Genomic DNA, 20,910 nt, shown 5'->3' with positions numbered 1-20,910 from the left:
GAAGTAGAATCCTGACTGTTATAGCGTTGACACTTAAACCATTCTTATGCGTAATTATAATTTGTTCAGAGAATTCACAGATACATGTAATTACAAGGCCGACGACAGTGTATAATTCTCATTATATCAGAAGCAGGGAGGGACCCTTGCTGGAGATCAAAGGGCCCACTTCTGTGAAAGGCAAAATAAGGCGTTTTTTTTATAATTTATATAACATTTCTACAGAAGTTTCATATAATAGTCATACAAAATATAAGTCCCATTCTTCTTATCCACTGAGTTACTTGGAAAATGCAAGGAGTTACTTAGATTTAAGCTTCAAAGCAGCATCATAATAATTATACAAATACCACACGGCCGAATGGCTTCCTCGGTTTTTCTATCAACCTAACCCCATCCTACTCTATGTCTAAATCAATTATATCCTTTATGTTCATTTACTACACTTGCAGGGGTAGCTATCTAGAGTAAACTTATGAGTCAGATAATAAACTATAATAACTGAAAATCGAAAAAAAAATAAGCCATTATCTCTTTTATTTTCTGAAATATTACTGATTGAATTTTTTTCAAATTTTGTCCTGCATTTTTTTTTAGGTGTAATCTCTGTCCTGCCTTTTTATTTTTCGCTCTATTCGGTCCTGCCTTTTTTTATTAGTTTATCCTGACTTTTTTTACAGAAATTGTCATCCTGCCTTTTTTTTTTTTGCCAAGTTGCTCATCCTGCCTTTTTTTTTAAAACAAAACTCCTGTCCTGCCTTTTTTTAAAATTTCATCCTAGCCCCCTCCCCCTCCTCATAAAAATCAAATGGTAGCTCCCTAAAGTCTCCTGCACCAAAAGACACGTGCTTTATCATGTGACTATTTGCTTCTAAACTAGAATGAATTTCATAACAGCGTGGACATGGATACATGGTAATTAAATGTTATCGTGTGTATCACTGGCTGTCGACAACAAGTGTTGTTTTACAATAAATCTTAAAATCTTAACAAAGACTTCACGCAATTACAGTATGTCAGGGGCCTCTCAATGGGGATATACATAATTACTATATTTACACATGTGCATTCACAAAATAAAAGTTTTTGCATGAAAGTTTATAGGAATTTGTTTTGAATATATGACATATATTTATATACTCACCACAAAAAGATTCTTTTGACAGAATAAGTATATTCAGAGGTGATATCACAAAGTAATCGAGACAAAAAAGTTATGTTTTTTCTTGCACAAACGTTCTGTGACTCCCTAAAAAAAAAAAAAAAAAAACATTTATTCGTACGAGTCGATGTACAGTAACCTACGATCAACTTTCATACTAAGATTATTTTTGTTGGTAATAAGAACCCCGGACATTCATAAAAAATCATTTAAGTCCTCTGTGCTGCATAATTTTTTGCACGGAACAATTTGAATTCCCATCAAAGACTCCAACGATCAGATTTTCGTGAACATTTAAATATCATTCTAATAAAAAATAAATCGTGAAAATATCAAGAAGCATATGAATCCGGTCTTGTATGTAAAATTTACGTTGATTGGAGTCAGAGTAGCTTTTGTGGAAACATTGATATCTATTTTAGATTTAATTATACCTGAACACGTATAACAAAAGTTACGGGATCTATTTTCTTTTACTACAAATTAAGCAGGTAATTTCAATGAATTATTTTCTTTTTGTTATTTGAGGACGCATATTTGAGACAGATCTGCATAAACGTTTATATGCAATTTTATTCATTCTGATTTCAAAAGCCTCTTAAATAGCCACCCTCCCTTATTTTAACTGAATCGGGAATGGTCGCCCCCTTAAAGCTTGAAATTGTACCCACTTCTTTTTCGGTTTCTGTGTTTCAATGTATATCCATGAATTTAATGATATGTTCACAATACATCTGTTTTGGAATAATAAATCATGTGCACAAGACTAAACTGGTCAACTGTAACACGAGGTAATGTCGAGTTATTGTGTCAACATAACAGTTACAGTGTAATAATAACCTTTAAACTGGTGTACTCGTTTAATTATTCTAGTATAAAAGGTATTGTAAACATATTTAATTCATGAATAGATACTGAAACACAAATTAAAAAAATTAAGTACAATTCTAGATTAAATCGCTGTGGTCCGTCCATTTGTTTTTCAAATCAACAGAACAGCTGCATTTAACAGGTCGGACACATTTCCTTATACGGACATGTATTATTTAGCATCCGTATGCCCCCGTCAATGTATGTATAAGTGTTTGTTTACAAATAAAGCATTTTTTTTTATTTTGGCGATTGACCAATCCACTGAATGATTTGCAATGCATGATGGACTACTTGTCTATAACTGACACACTACTTAATTTTTCACTTATTGTCAGAAAAGATTTTTTCCTATTTTTTTTTCTCTCGATTACTTGGTGATATCACCTCTGAATATACTCATTCTTTCAAAAGAAACTTTTTGATGTGAGTATATAAATATATTCAACACAAATTCCTATAAACTTTCATGCAAAAAAAAATAAATTATGAATGGACATGTGTAAAATATCCCCATTGAGAGGCCTCTGACATACTGTAATTGCGTGAAGTCTTTGTTGTCGACAGTTAGTGACCGACACGATTTCATTTAAATATCAAGTGTCCATGTCCACACTGCTATGAAATTCATTCTATTTAACTTTGAATCTACTTTTAGGAAAAAAGTTATTTATCTATTTCATTATAAAATTTTACAACTTTTTCGACAATAAGACAAATAATTGCAAAACGAATATTGTCTTAAGTCTGCCCGGTTTCCTTGCATTGAAATACCGATGTCAATGTATATACAGATCATTGCATAGATTAATTCGATCGTGTCACTAAGGAGGAGCTATTGAGAGTGACTGAAATTGTGACCAAAGATGACTGAACACAAACATTTGTTTTCCCATTAGCGTATCTCTCATCTCCTTTTATCCATAACACACTGTTTACAACGATTTACTCAACAAACATAACTATTTATAACGAATAAAACATGTAGTTGAATTTTTTTTATAGTTTTCTTTCCTCATTTTAAAGTATTATTCTAAAAATACCCTTTTTAGATCTATGTACATATACAATTGCCTGAAAATCGAAGAGTTAAAATCTGCAAGGTTTTTTTTCCTTTTCGATCCCATTCGATCATGAAGTTTCTTGCTTTATATATTCAATGGTCCAGTATGTTCTACAAAATATATTTTTCTACTTTGCACTTTCAAAATCTACGGGCACAACTGGGGCACATCGATGTTTATAGTAATACCATTTAGAAATGTGTTATTATGTTTATTTGTTTGTGGTTTTTTTTGTGTGTTGGTTTTTTATTGTTTTGTTATTTGTTTAAAGCTTTCGTTAAGGTATGTTGCAGTATGTTGCTGCTTGGATTCGCGTTGCTTGTTTTTATTGTTATTTTATCCTAAACGCCCGAGAATTTATAGCAAATAAGAACATATGTCCATTGGACATCATGCCCCGCTCGCAACATTATAGTCCAATAGTCAGTGAATCACGAAGTCTGGATCAAAACCATAACTATAACATATATTATAATAAACCGCTGTATCAGGACTGTAGAACAACAAACAGAAGAAAAATAAAAATGTGAGCTTTCTTCCATCATAAATTTTTTTCAAGATTCATTCAAAGCATTCTCTTGATTTTATACAACTGGTGGTTAGATTAAGGGACGGACAAACAGACATTCGCGCAAAGGTGTGCATGTACTATAATACGTTCCGACTACGACAGGCGTATCAAAAGATATTTTACGGACGCCATCACGAGTTGGTTGACCGTTATTGAATATGTGTTTCACATATGAAGACGGATATGTTCCAATTGCCGTATAAACAACAATTCCATCCAATTTTCCTCGAATATGACCTACCTTATTAAGACTCATCACCGATTTTGTACTTACATGAGCAACACGACGGGTGTCACATATGGAGTCCCGGAGAACCTGATATCAGTCCTAGTTTTGTTTTATAGGGGTTCATGTTGCTCTTGCTTCAGTCTTAAATGTTGTTCTTTTGTGTTTTTTTACTTGTCAATGTATGTTTTGTGTCATCGGTAACAGTCTGGTCTATCTTTTGTCAAGAAAAACGTTTCAATTTCAAAAGTTCACACTCGGTCAAGTGGCCCGAGAACACAGTTATTTCGTAGTGCATTTCTTTTAGACAATAAATTCAAATTAAAAAAATCGCACCTGCTCTATCTTAAAAAGATTTTTACAGTGTAGTGTACTACTATTGATACAAATAATATCAAAATTATAGAAACTTCTACCAGCTCTAACTCAAAATATTGACAATTCTGTGTTAAGGGGGGCTAAAATTCAGTTTGACAGCTTCAGACATTCTAATTTTTGACCTTTTTTAACTGGACCAAATCACTACTTAACATAAAGATTCAGCACCCAAATTTTTTTAACATGTAATTTCATCCCCTTACTTAATATTTCATGCATAAAATATCAAGAAATAAATTGGGAAAGTGTATCAAAAAAAAATGCAAGTTATACACTGTTCACACTAGGGACTATATTCGTAGACAACGAAAACCAAAGGACGATAACTGTGTCCTTGGACCAAGTGTCAGGGTTAGAATATTAACATGACCGATGAAATAAGAATTTGGTGATGCCTTAGTGTAAGCTAAGAGTCGATTACCAATCCTCTATTGTGCCGCATCATATGTATAGCTTATCAACATATTCTATAGGAGTAACACGACGGACGTCACATGTGGGATCTGCTTATCCTTCCTTACCTGAGATCACCCCTGGCTTTTGGTGGGGTTCGTGTTGCTCAGTCTTTAGTATTCTATTCTGTTGTATGTTTTGTCTTTTGGTCGTTTTGTTTGCCATTGTATTGTCAGTTCGTTTTCGACTTGTTAGTTTGAATATCCCTTTGGTATCTTTCATATCATAATAAGCATGTGTACCAGGTTTTTAGTTAACTTGACCAAAAACCACCCTATTAAAAACATACTTAAACCAAAATTAGATACGAGAGGGACGGACAACGGACAAACGGAGGCACAGTCTGGAAAACATCATGTTCCTCTCCTATCGTCGGAAGGGCAAATGTATGTTTGTTGTTAGTCTGTTTTAAACGAAGTGTGTTTATAAACATTCACACAATTCAATAGCTAATGTTTATTGCGTATTCTGAATATATCCATTTTAATAATTTTATTTTTTGATTTCAGGCGATGATAGATGTAACAGTTTGTGCATCTGGTCCTTGGACCAAGTGTCAGGGTTAGAATATTAACATGACCGATGAAATAAGAATTTGGTGATGCCTTAGTGTAAGCTAAGAGTCGATTACCAATCCTCTATTGTGCCGCATCATATGTATAGCTTATCAACATATTCTATAGGAGTAACACGACGGACGTCACATGTGGGATCTGCTTATCCTTCCTTACCTGAGATCACCCCTGGCTTTTGGTGGGGTTCGTGTTGCTCAGTCTTTAGTATTCTATTCTGTTGTATGTTTTGTCTTTTGGTCGTTTTGTTTGCCATTGTATTGTCAGTTCGTTTTCGACTTGTTAGTTTGAATATCCCTTTGGTATCTTTCATATCATAATAAGCATGTGTACCAGGTTTTTAGTTAACTTGACCAAAAACCACCCTATTAAAAACATACTTAAACCAAAATTAGATACGAGAGGGACGGACAACGGACAAACGGAGGCACAGTCTGGAAAACATCATGTTCCTCTCCTATCGTCGGAAGGGCAAATGTATGTTTGTTGTTAGTCTGTTTTAAACGAAGTGTGTTTATAAACATTCACACAATTCAATAGCTAATGTTTATTGCGTATTCTGAATATATCCATTTTAATAATTTTATTTTTTGATTTCAGGCGATGATAGATGTAACAGTTTGTGCATCTGGTCCTTGGACCAAGTGTCAGGGTTAGAATATTAACATGACCGATGAAATAAGAATTTGGTGATGCCTTAGTGTAAGCTAAGAGTCGATTACCAATCCTCTATTGTGCCGCATCATATGTATAGCTTATCAACATATTCTATAGGAGTAACACGACGGACGTCACATGTGGGATCTGCTTATCCTTCCTTACCTGAGATCACCCCTGGCTTTTGGTGGGGTTCGTGTTGCTCAGTCTTTAGTATTCTATTCTGTTGTATGTTTTGTCTTTTGGTCGTTTTGTTTGCCATTGTATTGTCAGTTCGTTTTCGACTTGTTAGTTTGAATATCCCTTTGGTATCTTTCATATCATAATAAGCATGTGTACCAGGTTTTTAGTTAACTTGACCAAAAACCACCCTATTAAAAACATACTTAAACCAAAATTAGATACGAGAGGGACGGACAACGGACAAACGGAGGCACAGTCTGGAAAACATCATGTTCCTCTCCTATCGTCGGAAGGGCAAATGTATGTTTGTTGTTAGTCTGTTTTAAACGAAGTGTGTTTATAAACATTCACACAATTCAATAGCTAATGTTTATTGCGTATTCTGAATATATCCATTTTAATAATTTTATTTTTTGATTTCAGGCGATGATAGATGTAACAGTTTGTGCATCTGGTCCTTGGACCAAGTGTCAGGGTTAGAATATTAACATGACCGATGAAATAAGAATTTGGTGATGCCTTAGTGTAAGCTAAGAGTCGATTACCAATCCTCTATTGTGCCGCATCATATGTATAGCTTATCAACATATTCTATAGGAGTAACACGACGGACGTCACATGTGGGATCTGCTTATCCTTCCTTACCTGAGATCACCCCTGGCTTTTGGTGGGGTTCGTGTTGCTCAGTCTTTAGTATTCTATTCTGTTGTATGTTTTGTCTTTTGGTCGTTTTGTTTGCCATTGTATTGTCAGTTCGTTTTCGACTTGTTAGTTTGAATATCCCTTTGGTATCTTTCATATCATAATAAGCATGTGTACCAGGTTTTTAGTTAACTTGACCAAAAACCACCCTATTAAAAACATACTTAAACCAAAATTAGATACGAGAGGGACGGACAACGGACAAACGGAGGCACAGTCTGGAAAACATCATGTTCCTCTCCTATCGTCGGAAGGGCAAATGTATGTTTGTTGTTAGTCTGTTTTAAACGAAGTGTGTTTATAAACATTCACACAATTCAATAGCTAATGTTTATTGCGTATTCTGAATATATCCATTTTAATAATTTTATTTTTTGATTTCAGGCGATGATAGATGTAACAGTTTGTGCATCTGGTCCTTGGACCAAGTGTCAGGGTTAGAATATTAACATGACCGATGAAATAAGAATTTGGTGATGCCTTAGTGTAAGCTAAGAGTCGATTACCAATCCTCTATTGTGCCGCATCATATGTATAGCTTATCAACATATTCTATAGGAGTAACACGACGGACGTCACATGTGGGATCTGCTTATCCTTCCTTACCTGAGATCACCCCTGGCTTTTGGTGGGGTTCGTGTTGCTCAGTCTTTAGTATTCTATTCTGTTGTATGTTTTGTCTTTTGGTCGTTTTGTTTGCCATTGTATTGTCAGTTCGTTTTCGACTTGTTAGTTTGAATATCCCTTTGGTATCTTTCATATCATAATAAGCATGTGTACCAGGTTTTTAGTTAACTTGACCAAAAACCACCCTATTAAAAACATACTTAAACCAAAATTAGATACGAGAGGGACGGACAACGGACAAACGGAGGCACAGTCTGGAAAACATCATGTTCCTCTCCTATCGTCGGAAGGGCAAATGTATGTTTGTTGTTAGTCTGTTTTAAACGAAGTGTGTTTATAAACATTCACACAATTCAATAGCTAATGTTTATTGCGTATTCTGAATATATCCATTTTAATAATTTTATTTTTTGATTTCAGGCGATGATAGATGTAACAGTTTGTGCATCTGGTCCTTGGACCAAGTGTCAGGGTTAGAATATTAACATGACCGATGAAATAAGAATTTGGTGATGCCTTAGTGTAAGCTAAGAGTCGATTACCAATCCTCTATTGTGCCGCATCATATGTATAGCTTATCAACATATTCTATAGGAGTAACACGACGGACGTCACATGTGGGATCTGCTTATCCTTCCTTACCTGAGATCACCCCTGGCTTTTGGTGGGGTTCGTGTTGCTCAGTCTTTAGTATTCTATTCTGTTGTATGTTTTGTCTTTTGGTCGTTTTGTTTGCCATTGTATTGTCAGTTCGTTTTCGACTTGTTAGTTTGAATATCCCTTTGGTATCTTTCATATCATAATAAGCATGTGTACCAGGTTTTTAGTTAACTTGACCAAAAACCACCCTATTAAAAACATACTTAAACCAAAATTAGATACGAGAGGGACGGACAACGGACAAACGGAGGCACAGTCTGGAAAACATCATGTTCCTCTCCTATCGTCGGAAGGGCAAATGTATGTTTGTTGTTAGTCTGTTTTAAACGAAGTGTGTTTATAAACATTCACACAATTCAATAGCTAATGTTTATTGCGTATTCTGAATATATCCATTTTAATAATTTTATTTTTTGATTTCAGGCGATGATAGATGTAACAGTTTGTGCATCTGGTCCTTGGACCAAGTGTCAGGGTTAGAATATTAACATGACCGATGAAATAAGAATTTGGTGATGCCTTAGTGTAAGCTAAGAGTCGATTACCAATCCTCTATTGTGCCGCATCATATGTATAGCTTATCAACATATTCTATAGGAGTAACACGACGGACGTCACATGTGGGATCTGCTTATCCTTCCTTACCTGAGATCACCCCTGGCTTTTGGTGGGGTTCGTGTTGCTCAGTCTTTAGTATTCTATTCTGTTGTATGTTTTGTCTTTTGGTCGTTTTGTTTGCCATTGTATTGTCAGTTCGTTTTCGACTTGTTAGTTTGAATATCCCTTTGGTATCTTTCATATCATAATAAGCATGTGTACCAGGTTTTTAGTTAACTTGACCAAAAACCACCCTATTAAAAACATACTTAAACCAAAATTAGATACGAGAGGGACGGACAACGGACAAACGGAGGCACAGTCTGGAAAACATCATGTTCCTCTCCTATCGTCGGAAGGGCAAATGTATGTTTGTTGTTAGTCTGTTTTAAACGAAGTGTGTTTATAAACATTCACACAATTCAATAGCTAATGTTTATTGCGTATTCTGAATATATCCATTTTAATAATTTTATTTTTTGATTTCAGGCGATGATAGATGTAACAGTTTGTGCATCTGGTCCTTGGACCAAGTGTCAGGGTTAGAATATTAACATGACCGATGAAATAAGAATTTGGTGATGCCTTAGTGTAAGCTAAGAGTCGATTACCAATCCTCTATTGTGCCGCATCATATGTATAGCTTATCAACATATTCTATAGGAGTAACACGACGGACGTCACATGTGGGATCTGCTTATCCTTCCTTACCTGAGATCACCCCTGGCTTTTGGTGGGGTTCGTGTTGCTCAGTCTTTAGTATTCTATTCTGTTGTATGTTTTGTCTTTTGGTCGTTTTGTTTGCCATTGTATTGTCAGTTCGTTTTCGACTTGTTAGTTTGAATATCCCTTTGGTATCTTTCATATCATAATAAGCATGTGTACCAGGTTTTTAGTTAACTTGACCAAAAACCACCCTATTAAAAACATACTTAAACCAAAATTAGATACGAGAGGGACGGACAACGGACAAACGGAGGCACAGTCTGGAAAACATCATGTTCCTCTCCTATCGTCGGAAGGGCAAATGTATGTTTGTTGTTAGTCTGTTTTAAACGAAGTGTGTTTATAAACATTCACACAATTCAATAGCTAATGTTTATTGCGTATTCTGAATATATCCATTTTAATAATTTTATTTTTTGATTTCAGGCGATGATAGATGTAACAGTTTGTGCATCTGGTCCTTGGACCAAGTGTCAGGGTTAGAATATTAACATGACCGATGAAATAAGAATTTGGTGATGCCTTAGTGTAAGCTAAGAGTCGATTACCAATCCTCTATTGTGCCGCATCATATGTATAGCTTATCAACATATTCTATAGGAGTAACACGACGGACGTCACATGTGGGATCTGCTTATCCTTCCTTACCTGAGATCACCCCTGGCTTTTGGTGGGGTTCGTGTTGCTCAGTCTTTAGTATTCTATTCTGTTGTATGTTTTGTCTTTTGGTCGTTTTGTTTGCCATTGTATTGTCAGTTCGTTTTCGACTTGTTAGTTTGAATATCCCTTTGGTATCTTTCATATCATAATAAGCATGTGTACCAGGTTTTTAGTTAACTTGACCAAAAACCACCCTATTAAAAACATACTTAAACCAAAATTAGATACGAGAGGGACGGACAACGGACAAACGGAGGCACAGTCTGGAAAACATCATGTTCCTCTCCTATCGTCGGAAGGGCAAATGTATGTTTGTTGTTAGTCTGTTTTAAACGAAGTGTGTTTATAAACATTCACACAATTCAATAGCTAATGTTTATTGCGTATTCTGAATATATCCATTTTAATAATTTTATTTTTTGATTTCAGGCGATGATAGATGTAACAGTTTGTGCATCTGGTCCTTGGACCAAGTGTCAGGGTTAGAATATTAACATGACCGATGAAATAAGAATTTGGTGATGCCTTAGTGTAAGCTAAGAGTCGATTACCAATCCTCTATTGTGCCGCATCATATGTATAGCTTATCAACATATTCTATAGGAGTAACACGACGGACGTCACATGTGGGATCTGCTTATCCTTCCTTACCTGAGATCACCCCTGGCTTTTGGTGGGGTTCGTGTTGCTCAGTCTTTAGTATTCTATTCTGTTGTATGTTTTGTCTTTTGGTCGTTTTGTTTGCCATTGTATTGTCAGTTCGTTTTCGACTTGTTAGTTTGAATATCCCTTTGGTATCTTTCATATCATAATAAGCATGTGTACCAGGTTTTTAGTTAACTTGACCAAAAACCACCCTATTAAAAACATACTTAAACCAAAATTAGATACGAGAGGGACGGACAACGGACAAACGGAGGCACAGTCTGGAAAACATCATGTTCCTCTCCTATCGTCGGAAGGGCAAATGTATGTTTGTTGTTAGTCTGTTTTAAACGAAGTGTGTTTATAAACATTCACACAATTCAATAGCTAATGTTTATTGCGTATTCTGAATATATCCATTTTAATAATTTTATTTTTTGATTTCAGGCGATGATAGATGTAACAGTTTGTGCATCTGGTCCTTGGACCAAGTGTCAGGGTTAGAATATTAACATGACCGATGAAATAAGAATTTGGTGATGCCTTAGTGTAAGCTAAGAGTCGATTACCAATCCTCTATTGTGCCGCATCATATGTATAGCTTATCAACATATTCTATAGGAGTAACACGACGGACGTCACATGTGGGATCTGCTTATCCTTCCTTACCTGAGATCACCCCTGGCTTTTGGTGGGGTTCGTGTTGCTCAGTCTTTAGTATTCTATTCTGTTGTATGTTTTGTCTTTTGGTCGTTTTGTTTGCCATTGTATTGTCAGTTCGTTTTCGACTTGTTAGTTTGAATATCCCTTTGGTATCTTTCATATCATAATAAGCATGTGTACCAGGTTTTTAGTTAACTTGACCAAAAACCACCCTATTAAAAACATACTTAAACCAAAATTAGATACGAGAGGGACGGACAACGGACAAACGGAGGCACAGTCTGGAAAACATCATGTTCCTCTCCTATCGTCGGAAGGGCAAATGTATGTTTGTTGTTAGTCTGTTTTAAACGAAGTGTGTTTATAAACATTCACACAATTCAATAGCTAATGTTTATTGCGTATTCTGAATATATCCATTTTAATAATTTTATTTTTTGATTTCAGGCGATGATAGATGTAACAGTTTGTGCATCTGGTCCTTGGACCAAGTGTCAGGGTTAGAATATTAACATGACCGATGAAATAAGAATTTGGTGATGCCTTAGTGTAAGCTAAGAGTCGATTACCAATCCTCTATTGTGCCGCATCATATGTATAGCTTATCAACATATTCTATAGGAGTAACACGACGGACGTCACATGTGGGATCTGCTTATCCTTCCTTACCTGAGATCACCCCTGGCTTTTGGTGGGGTTCGTGTTGCTCAGTCTTTAGTATTCTATTCTGTTGTATGTTTTGTCTTTTGGTCGTTTTGTTTGCCATTGTATTGTCAGTTCGTTTTCGACTTGTTAGTTTGAATATCCCTTTGGTATCTTTCATATCATAATAAGCATGTGTACCAGGTTTTTAGTTAACTTGACCAAAAACCACCCTATTAAAAACATACTTAAACCAAAATTAGATACGAGAGGGACGGACAACGGACAAACGGAGGCACAGTCTGGAAAACATCATGTTCCTCTCCTATCGTCGGAAGGGCAAATGTATGTTTGTTGTTAGTCTGTTTTAAACGAAGTGTGTTTATAAACATTCACACAATTCAATAGCTAATGTTTATTGCGTATTCTGAATATATCCATTTTAATAATTTTATTTTTTGATTTCAGGCGATGATAGATGTAACAGTTTGTGCATCTGGACACTACCACGGGTTATGTTCTTCTCATATATTTTATGATGGTATAATACTAAACCCCTAACAGGAGGGATTGTGCCTGATATTCATATGATGAAGACATAATCTTTCAATCAGTTTAATTGAGGTCTGGAGCTGGCATGTCAGTAACTGCTAGTAGTCTGTTGTTATTTATGTATTATTGTATTATTGTCATTGTCGAGCCTTCGACTTTTGTCGAGAAAGCAAGACATAGCGATCCTACATTCCGTCGTCGGCGTCGTCGTCGTCGTCGTCGTCGTTGTTGTCGTCGTCGGCGGCGTCCACAAATATTCACTCTGTGGTTAAAGTTTTTGAAATTTTAATAAATTTCGTAAACTATCCTGGATTTCTACCAAACTTGGACAGAAGCTTGTTTATGATCACAAGATAGTATCCAGAAGTAAATTTGTAAAAAAAAAAATTCCATTTTTTCCGTATTTTACTTATAAATGGACTTATTTTTTTTCTGCCAGGAAACATTACATTCACTCTGTGGTTAAAGTTTTTGAAATTTTAATAACTTTCTTAAACTATCCTGGAATTCTACCAAACTTGGAAAGAATCTTGTTTATGATCATAAGATAATATCCAGAAGTAAATTTTGTAAAAAAAAAAATTCCATTTTTTCCGTATTTTACTTATAAATGGACTTAGTAACCAAAGGACGATAACTGTGTCCTTGGACCAAGTGTCAGGGTTAGAATATTAACATGACCGATGAAATAAGAATTTGGTGATGCCTTAGTGTAAGCTAAGAGTCGATTACCAATCCTCTATTGTGCCGCATCATATGTATAGCTTATCAACATATTCTATAGGAGTAACACGACGGACATCACATGTGGGATCTGCTTATCCTTCCTTACCTGAGATCACCCCTGGCTTTTGGTGGGGTTCGTGTTGCTCAGTCTTTAGTATTCTATTCTGTTGTATGTTTTGTCTTTTGGTCGTTTTGTTTGCCATTGTATTGTCAGTTCGTTTTCGACTTGTTAGTTTGAATATCCCTTTGGTATCTTTCATATCATAATAAGCATGTGTACCAGGTTTTTAGTTAACTTGACCAAAAACCACCCTATTAAAAACATACTTAAACCAAAATTAGATACGAGAGGGACGGACAACGGACAAACGGAGGCACAGTCTGGAAAACATCATGTTCCTCTCCTATCGTCGGAAGGGCAAATGTATGTTTGTTGTTAGTCTGTTTTAAACGAAGTGTGTTTATAAACATTCACACAATTCAATAGCTAATGTTTATTGCGTATTCTGAATATATCCATTTTAATAATTTTATTTTTTGATTTCAGGCGATGATAGATGTAACAGTTTGTGCATCTGGACACTACCACGGGTTATGTTCTTCTCATATATTTTATGATGGTATAATACTAAACCCCTAACAGGAGGGATTGTGCCTGATATTCATATGATGAAGACATAATCTTTCAATCAGTTTAATTGAGGTCTGGAGCTGGCATGTCAGTAACTGCTAGTAGTCTGTTGTTATTTATGTATTATTGTATTATTGTCATTGTCGAGCCTTCGACTTTTGTCGAGAAAGCAAGACATAGCGATCCTACATTCCGTCGTCGGCGTCGTCGTCGTCGTCGTCGTCGTTGTTGTCGTCGTCGGCGGCGTCCACAAATATTCACTCTGTGGTTAAAGTTTTTGAAATTTTAATAAATTTCGTAAACTATCCTGGATTTCTACCAAACTTGGACAGAAGCTTGTTTATGATCACAAGATAGTATCCAGAAGTAAATTTGTAAAAAAAAAAATTCCATTTTTTCCGTATTTTACTTATAAATGGACTTATTTTTTTTCTGCCAGGAAACATTACATTCACTCTGTGGTTAAAGTTTTTGAAATTTTAATAACTTTCTTAAACTATCCTGGAATTCTACCAAACTTGGAAAGAATCTTGTTTATGATCATAAGATAATATCCAGAAGTAAATTTTGTAAAAAAAAAAATTCCATTTTTTCCGTATTTTACTTATAAATGGACTTAGTAACCAAAGGACGATAACTGTGTCCTTGGACCAAGTGTCAGGGTTAGAATATTAACATGACCGATGAAATAAGAATTTGGTGATGCCTTAGTGTAAGCTAAGAGTCGATTACCAATCCTCTATTGTGCCGCATCATATGTATAGCTTATCAACATATTCTATAGGAGTAACACGACGGACGTCACATGTGGGATCTGCTTATCCTTCCTTACCTGAGATCACCCCTGGCTTTTGGTGGGGTTCGTGTTGCTCAGTCTTTAGTATTCTATTCTGTTGTATGTTTTGTCTTTTGGTCGTTTTGTTTGCCATTGTATTGTCAGTTCGTTTTCGACTTGTTAGTTTGAATATCCCTTTGGTATCTTTCATATCATAATAAGCATGTGTACCAGGTTTTTAGTTAACTTGACCAAAAACCACCCTATTAAAAACATACTTAAACCAAAATTAGATACGAGAGGGACGGACAACGGACAAACGGAGGCACAGTCTGGAAAACATCATGTTCCTCTCCTATCGTCGGAAGGGCAAATGTATGTTTGTTGTTAGTCTGTTTTAAACGAAGTGTGTTTATAAACATTCACACAATTCAATAGCTAATGTTTATTGCGTATTCTGAATATATCCATTTTAATAATTTTATTTTTTGATTTCAGGCGATGATAGATGTAACAGTTTGTGCATCTGGACACTACCACGGGTTATGTTCTTCTCATATATTTTATGATGGTATAATACTAAACCCCTAACAGGAGGGATTGTGCCTGATATTCATATGATGAAGACATAATCTTTCAATCAGTTTAATTGAGGTCTGGAGCTGGCATGTCAGTAACTGCTAGTAGTCTGTTGTTATTTATGTATTATTGTATTATTGTCATTGTCGAGCCTTCGACTTTTGTCGAGAAAGCAAGACATAGCGATCCTACATTCCGTCGTCGGCGTCGTCGTCGTCGTCGTCGTCGTTGTTGTCGTCGTCGGCGGCGTCCACAAATATTCACTCTGTGGTTAAAGTTTTTGAAATTTTAATAAATTTCGTAAACTATCCTGGATTTCTACCAAACTTGGACAGAAGCTTGTTTATGATCACAAGATAGTATCCAGAAGTAAATTTGTAAAAAAAAAAATTCCATTTTTTCCGTATTTTACTTATAAATGGACTTATTTTTTTTCTGCCAGGAAACATTACATTCACTCTGTGGTTAAAGTTTTTGAAATTTTAATAACTTTCTTAAACTATCCTGGAATTCTACCAAACTTGGAAAGAATCTTGTTTATGATCATAAGATAATATCCAGAAGTAAATTTTGTAAAAAAAAAAATTCCATTTTTTCCGTATTTTACTTATAAATGGACTTAGTAACCAAAGGACGATAACTGTGTCCTTGGACCAAGTGTCAGGGTTAGAATATTAACATGACCGATGAAATAAGAATTTGGTGATGCCTTAGTGTAAGCTAAGAGTCGATTACCAATCCTCTATTGTGCCGCATCATATGTATAGCTTATCAACATATTCTATAGGAGTAACACGACGGACGTCACATGTGGGATCTGCTTATCCTTCCTTACCTGAGATCACCCCTGGCTTTTGGTGGGGTTCGTGTTGCTCAGTCTTTAGTATTCTATTCTGTTGTATGTTTTGTCTTTTGGTCGTTTTGTTTGCCATTGTATTGTCAGTTCGTTTTCGACTTGTTAGTTTGAATATCCCTTTGGTATCTTTCATATCATAATAAGCATGTGTACCAGGTTTTTAGTTAACTTGACCAAAAACCACCCTATTAAAAACATACTTAAACCAAAAGTAGATACGAGAGGGACGGACAACGGACAAACGGAGGCACAGTCTGGAAAACATCATGTTCCTCTCCTATCGTCGGAAGGGCAAATGTATGTTTGTTGTTAGTCTGTTTTAAACGAAGTGTGTTTATAAACATTCACACAATTCAATAGCTAATGTTTATTGCGTATTCTGAATATATCCATTTTAATAATTTTATTTTTTGATTTCAGGCGATGATAGATGTAACAGTTTGTGCATCTGGACACTACCACGGGTTATGTTCTTCTCATATATTTTATGATGGTATAATACTAAACCCCTAACAGGAGGGATTGTGCCTGATATTCATATGATGAAGACATAATCTTTCAATCAGTTTAATTGAGGTCTGGAGCTGGCATGTCAGTAACTGCTAGTAGTCTGTTGTTATTTATGTATTATTGTATTATTGTCATTGTCGAGCCTTCGACTTTTGTCGAGAAAGCAAGACATAGCGATCCTACATTCCGTCGTCGGCGTCGTCGTCGTCGTCGTCGTCGTTGTTGTCGTCGTCGGCGGCGTCCACAAATATTCACTCTGTGGTTAAAGTTTTTGAAATTTTAATAAATTTCGTAAACTATCCTGGATTTCTACCAAACTTGGACAGAAGCTTGTTTATGATCACAAGATAGTATCCAGAAGTAAATTTGTAAAAAAAAAAATTCCATTTTTTCCGTATTTTACTTATAAATGGACTTATTTTTTTTCTGCCAGGAAACATTACATTCACTCTGTGGTTAAAGTTTTTGAAATTTTAATAACTTTCTTAAACTATCCTGGAATTCTACCAAACTTGGAAAGAATCTTGTTTATGATCATAAGATAATATCCAGAAGTAAATTTTGTAAAAAAAAAAATTCCATTTTTTCCGTATTTTACTTATAAATGGACTTAGTAACCAAAGGACGATAACTGTGTCCTTGGACCAAGTGTCAGGGTTAGAATATTAACATGACCGATGAAATAAGAATTTGGTGATGCCTTAGTGTAAGCTAAGAGTCGATTACCAATCCTCTATTGTGCCGCATCATATGTATAGCTTATCAACATATTCTATAGGAGTAACACGACGGACGTCACATGTGGGATCTGCTTATCCTTCCTTACCTGAGATCACCCCTGGCTTTTGGTGGGGTTCGTGTTGCTCAGTCTTTAGTATTCTATTCTGTTGTATGTTTTGTCTTTTGGTCGTTTTGTTTGCCATTGTATTGTCAGTTCGTTTTCGACTTGTTAGTTTGAATATCCCTTTGGTATCTTTCATATCATAATAAGCATGTGTACCAGGTTTTTAGTTAACTTGACCAAAAACCACCCTATTAAAAACATACTTAAACCAAAAGTAGATACGAGAGGGACGGACAACGGACAAACGGAGGCACAGTCTGGAAAACATCATGTTCCTCTCCTATCGTCGGAAGGGCAAATGTATGTTTGTTGTTAGTCTGTTTTAAACGAAGTGTGTTTATAAACATTCACACAATTCAATAGCTAATGTTTATTGCGTATTCTGAATATATCCATTTTAATAATTTTATTTTTTGATTTCAGGCGATGATAGATGTAACAGTTTGTGCATCTGGACACTACCACGGGTTATGTTCTTCTCATATATTTTATGATGGTATAATACTAAACCCCTAACAGGAGGGATTGTGCCTGATATTCATATGATGAAGACATAATCTTTCAATCAGTTTAATTGAGGTCTGGAGCTGGCATGTCAGTAACTGCTAGTAGTCTGTTGTTATTTATGTATTATTGTATTATTGTCATTGTCGAGCCTTCGACTTTTGTCGAGAAAGCAAGACATAGCGATCCTACATTCCGTCGTCGGCGTCGTCGTCGTCGTCGTCGTCGTTGTTGTCGTCGTCGGCGGCGTCCACAAATATTCACTCTGTGGTTAAAGTTTTTGAAATTTTAATAAATTTCGTAAACTATCCTGGATTTCTACCAAACTTGGACAGAAGCTTGTTTATGATCACAAGATAGTATCCAGAAGTAAATTTGTAAAAAAAAAAAACCCAATTTTTCCGTATTTTACTTATAAATGGACTTATTTTTTTTCTGCCAGGAAACATTACATTCACTCTGTGGTTAAAGTTTTTGAAATTTTAATAACTTTCTTAAACTATCCTGGAATTCTACCAAACTTGGAAAGAATCTTGTTTATGATCATAAGATAATATCCAGAAGTAAATTTTGTAAAAAAAAAAATTCCATTTTTTCCGTATTTTACTTATAAATGGACTTAGTAACCAAAGGACGATAACTGTGTCCTTGGACCAAGTGTCAGGGTTAGAATATTAACATGACCGATGAAATAAGAATTTGGTGATGCCTTAGTGTAAGCTAAGAGTCGATTACCAATCCTCTATTGTGCCGCATCATATGTATAGCTTATCAACATATTCTATAGGAGTAACACGACGGACGTCACATGTGGGATCTGCTTATCCTTCCTTACCTGAGATCACCCCTGGCTTTTGGTGGGGTTCGTGTTGCTCAGTCTTTAGTATTCTATTCTGTTGTATGTTTTGTCTTTTGGTCGTTTTGTTTGCCATTGTATTGTCAGTTCGTTTTCGACTTGTTAGTTTGAATATCCCTTTGGTATCTTTCATATCATAATAAGCATGTGTACCAGGTTTTTAGTTAACTTGACCAAAAACCACCCTATTAAAAACATACTTAAACCAAAAGTAGATACGAGAGGGACGGACAACGGACAAACGGAGGCACAGTCTGGAAAACATCATGTTCCTCTCCTATCGTCGGAAGGGCAAATGTATGTTTGTTGTTAGTCTGTTTTAAACGAAGTGTGTTTATAAACATTCACACAATTCAATAGCTAATGTTTATTGCGTATTCTGAATATATCCATTTTAATAATTTTATTTTTTGATTTCAGGCGATGATAGATGTAACAGTTTGTGCATCTGGACACTACCACGGGTTATGTTCTTCTCATATATTTTATGATGGTATAATACTAAACCCCTAACAGGAGGGATTGTGCCTGATATTCATATGATGAAGACATAATCTTTCAATCAGTTTAATTGAGGTCTGGAGCTGGCATGTCAGTAACTGCTAGTAGTCTGTTGTTATTTATGTATTATTGTATTATTGTCATTGTCGAGCCTTCGACTTTTGTCGAGAAAGCAAGACATAGCGATCCTACATTCCGTCGTCGGCGTCGTCGTCGTCGTCGTCGTCGTTGTTGTCGTCGTCGGCGGCGTCCACAAATATTCACTCTGTGGTTAAAGTTTTTGAAATTTTAATAAATTTCGTAAACTATCCTGGATTTCTACCAAACTTGGACAGAAGCTTGTTTATGATCACAAGATAGTATCCAGAAGTAAATTTGTAAAAAAAAAAATTCCATTTTTTCCGTATTTTACTTATAAATGGACTTATTTTTTTTCTGCCAGGAAACATTACATTCACTCTGTGGTTAAAGTTTTTGAAATTTTAATAACTTTCTTAAACTATCCTGGAATTCTACCAAACTTGGAAAGAATCTTGTTTATGATCATAAGATAATATCCAGAAGTAAATTTTGTAAAAAAAAAAATTCCATTTTTTCCGTATTTTACTTATAAATGGACTTAGTAACCAAAGGACGATAACTGTGTCCTTGGACCAAGTGTCAGGGTTAGAATATTAACATGACCGATGAAATAAGAATTTGGTGATGCCTTAGTGTAAGCTAAGAGTCGATTACCAATCCTCTATTGTGCCGCATCATATGTATAGCTTATCAACATATTCTATAGGAGTAACACGACGGACGTCACATGTGGGATCTGCTTATCCTTCCTTACCTGAGATCACCCCTGGCTTTTGGTGGGGTTCGTGTTGCTCAGTCTTTAGTATTCTATTCTGTTGTATGTTTTGTCTTTTGGTCGTTTTGTTTGCCATTGTATTGTCAGTTCGTTTTCGACTTGTTAGTTTGAATATCCCTTTGGTATCTTTCATATCATAATAAGCATGTGTACCAGGTTTTTAGTTAACTTGACCAAAAACCACCCTATTAAAAACATACTTAAACCAAAAGTAGATACGAGAGGGACGGACAACGGACAAACGGAGGCACAGTCTGGAAAACATCATGTTCCTCTCCTATCGTCGGAAGGGCAAATGTATGTTTGTTGTTAGTCTGTTTTAAACGAAGTGTGTTTATAAACATTCACACAATTCAATAGCTAATGTTTATTGCGTATTCTGAATATATCCATTTTAATAATTTTATTTTTTATTATTTCAGGCGATGATAGATGTAACAGTTTGTGCATCTGGACACTACCACGGGTTATGTTCTTCTCATATATTTTATGATGGTATAATACTAAACCCCTAACAGGAGGGATTGTGCCTGATATTCATATGATGAAGACATAATCTTTCAATCAGTTTAATTGAGGTCTGGAGCTGGCATGTCAGTAACTGCTAGTAGTCTGTTGTTATTTATGTATTATTGTATTATTGTCATTGTCGAGCCTTCGAC

This window comes from Mytilus californianus, unplaced genomic scaffold (assembly GCF_021869535.1).
Source record: "Mytilus californianus isolate M0D057914Y unplaced genomic scaffold, xbMytCali1.0.p SCAF_2, whole genome shotgun sequence".
Lineage (NCBI taxonomy): Eukaryota > Metazoa > Mollusca > Bivalvia > Mytilida > Mytilidae > Mytilus > Mytilus californianus.
Note: the sequence above shows the minus strand (reverse complement) of the source record.